Genomic DNA, 3,913 nt, shown 5'->3' on the forward strand with positions numbered 1-3,913 from the left:
CGACTTAGCTTTCAGTTCAAGCCAAAGTGACTTCAATTTAAAAAATTAAATTAAAAATGAAAAAAAATGGTTTTTTTTGTTGATTTTCAGTATTTCATTTTTCTTATTTTAGTGGCAGAACTTATTTGGCAAATAAAAAAAATTAAAAAAAAAAACTTAACTGGTAAATTATTAAATATATTTAATGTATTAAAAAATAATATATTAAATATTTTTATAAAAATAATTATATCATAAAAGTAGAAAAAAAAGTATACATAAATTAGATACACCTAACGATTTATTAAATTAAATTAGTGAAAATTTTTTTAAATAAAGCTCAATTTATTTTTCCATTAAAATAGAGAAAAATAATGTTTAATGTTTAAATTTAGAGTCTGAATTGATCTATAACTACTCAAGCCTCGTACTCGAAATGGCCACAATGATTTGTTATATCTCAATATTACATAAATATTATTATGCTTAACTTAAATTTGAGGACTCTCGGCCTAACAACCTTTTACCAGGATTCAAAAAATGTTCTCACTTTCTAAAACTTCTCTAAACTTTCAGAAATATAGAAATTTTTTAATACCTTTTTGTGCAAATTCTCATGCAGATTTTTCATATTCTAAAATAAAAGTTCTTCGTTAAGTTTAATTTAATCTAAAAATTTTAATTTATATTTAATTTACAAGTTTTTTTAATTTTGAATTAAATTACACATAAATCAAATTTTTTTAAATTAAAATAGATTAAAAAATTAAAAATAATTAAATTAAACCTCTCACTAGATACAGAGAATAAATTGAGTTTTTTTTTTTTTTTTTTTTGAAGTGAAAGGATATTTCATTCATGGACTGGTGATCTTGGCTTGAGGGATTAAGAATTTAAAATTGGAGTAAAGGATTTTTTATTTTAATTTGGTTTAACTTAATTTTATTATATTTAACAATTTAATTTTGATTAGATTTTTAATGGATTCTCTTTTAGTTTAAATTTAGACTGGGTCATGTTTAGTATTAAATTTGAGATTCAAAATCTTATTGAAAAATGGCATATTTATAAATATCTCTTTTTTATAGAGATATTGAACCATGTGAATTTTATTATTGTTTTATTTATTTAATTGGTTTATTTGTGATTTTACAACAAATTAATTCTGCAATCAAAGACTTTAGATAACTAAATTTGAAATAATTAAAAAAATTGAAATCTTATACAACTAAAATGAATTTTCATGGGGTAATTTTTATAGCTCATCTTGAAATTTGTCTCGTATTATATTTTTATCTTTTAATTTTAATTTATTATTAAAAAATCTATAAATTTTAATTTTATTTTATAAAAATCCCTATAATAGGTAAAAATAAGTTTTCATATTAAAAAAAAAAATCCCCTAAGTTTCAGTGTAGCGTTTACAAATATAATTTTAATAAAGGTAAATCCACATCATTTTCATAAGGCAGATGTTATGATGTTATTTTTGCAATAAATTCAAATGACAGCGGTAGATAGCTTTTAGAGTGATGAAAAAGAAGGTAAAAAAATGTTTTTTTTTTCTTTAAACTTGAAAACCTACTATAACTTATTAGAGAGATTTGGTAAAACAAAATCAAAGTTTAAATTTTTTTAATGATAAATTAAAGTTAAAAAATAAAAATAAAACTTGAGACAAAATTTAGGAACGGGTTATAAAAATTATTCCTTTTCATAAGTCAAGCATTCGGCCACTAACTTACTATTCAAAATATTTAAAAGATTTATCACAATATTCAAATCATTGCTATTTAACATTTTTTTTTGTTTTATTATTTTAGAATTAGTTGTTTGGGTGTTAAATTTAATTATAAACATTTATTATTTTATTTACTCCTAATTTCTTAAGGGCGTGTTGAACATTGCCATTAAAACTGTTGTTGAGAAAATTATTTTTTTAAATATATTAATTATAAAGTATTAAAAAATAATTTAAAATTAAATTTACTAAATTTTAATCATAAGAATACTAAAATAATAAAATAATTTTTAATATTCTATAGCTGATTAGAGAGAGTATTTTTGCTAAATAAAATTAAAATTTAGGGATTTTTTAATGATAAACTAAAGTTAAAAGATAAAAGTGAAACATGAGATAAAATTAAGGGATGAGTTATAAAAATTACCCATTTCATGAGTGAAGCATTCGGCCGCTAACTTATTATTCAAAATATTTAAAAGACTAATCACAATATTCAAATCATTGTTATTTAACATATTTTTTTGGTTTTATTATTTTAAAATTAGTTGTTTGGGTCTTAAATTTAATTATAAACATTTATTATTTTATTTACTCCTAATTTCTTAAGTTAAATCACGCGTTAGTTTTCTATTGTAATTAATATAATTATATATTATCTCACTAATAAAAATTTCTAAATCCTTCCTATAGTTCTACTTGAGAAATTACAGAAAATTTTTTAAGCTCTCATTGATTGAGGTAAAGAAATGGAAAATAAAAGTAAAAAGGGTTAAATAACTTATGTTTTTTTATTTGAAAAGATATGAATTAACTAATGATAAAAATAATTAGTAGTAAATATAAACAATGTCTCTTAAACTTATTTCTTATTATTTTTTCTTATACTTTTTAAATTTATTATTCAATTACTTATTTCTAAATATAAACAATACACATTATCTCTATTTACTCTTTTATTAATTAACCCTTTCTAATATATATATATATATATATTTTTTTTATTACTCTCTTTACCGGAAATATAAAGAATTCTCTACACTGAGTCACCATAATCTGTCCTGCACAATAATATATTATTATTTTTTTATTAAAAAATAATTTATTATGTATTTATGTATTAAATATTATAATGTTAATAAAAAATATAATAAATTATTAAAATTATGTTTAAAATTTATATTTCTAACTTATAATTTAATTTTTAATAAATAAATTTATATTATATAATAATAATAATAAATTAAAACAAAAAATAAAAAGAAAAAATCTTTGTAGAAAAACTCATTCCATCCTACTCTTTGACAGAGTAGTCCCTGTCCCAACCTTGAACTATATAAAGGACGGACGGAAACGATTCCTTCTCTGACTTGATCATCGCCATTCTTTTATATATATATATATATATATATATATTTAGATTTAAAAAAAAAAAGAAATTAAAAAGATAAAGTTAAAACCTAAAAGCATGTTTACTTCGTTCTAATTTTGTACTTTAGCAATCAAATGCAATGATTTTTCTTCTTTTTACATTCTCCATGTGTTTGATTTGGCTGAATTAGATGACGATTAGAGTTGACATAAGAAAGGATTATTTGATAATTTGTATAATAATTGTGCATTTGAGCCAAATAATTGAATTTTTTCAGTTACTCTTATTTTTTTAATGCCTTCTCTATTATGTACATTGCTTATGAGTTGTTAATATTGATTAGAGGTGAGCATTCAGTTCGAATCAAACTGAATCGAATTAAATTATAAAAATTAAAATTAAAATTTTAAAAATCGAATCAAATTAAAATGGATAAAAATCAAATCGAATCGAATCGAACAGTTTTATTTTGGTTTGGTTTGATTTAAATTGATCGGTTTTGATTTTTAATTGATTTTTTAATTTAGTATTGATTTTCAAGTTATTTGATCTAATTTTGACTTTGGTTTGAACTTAATAACCATTAATCAATGAAATCAAATAATTAATATATATAAAATTAAATATAATTCATAAATTTCCCATAAAAATAAATCCATTCAAAAATTGATTCGGTTTAATTTGGTTCGATTTAAATATATAAATTACTATTCAATTCGGTTCGGTTTAACTGATTTTTTTCTCTTCAAAATCGAACCGAACTAAAATAACCGAAATTTTTATAATGTAAAACTGATCCGATTAAATTTTAAAACTGAACC

The sequence above is a fragment of the Hevea brasiliensis genome, chromosome 9 (assembly GCF_030052815.1).
Source record: "Hevea brasiliensis isolate MT/VB/25A 57/8 chromosome 9, ASM3005281v1, whole genome shotgun sequence".
NCBI lineage: Eukaryota > Viridiplantae > Streptophyta > Magnoliopsida > Malpighiales > Euphorbiaceae > Hevea > Hevea brasiliensis.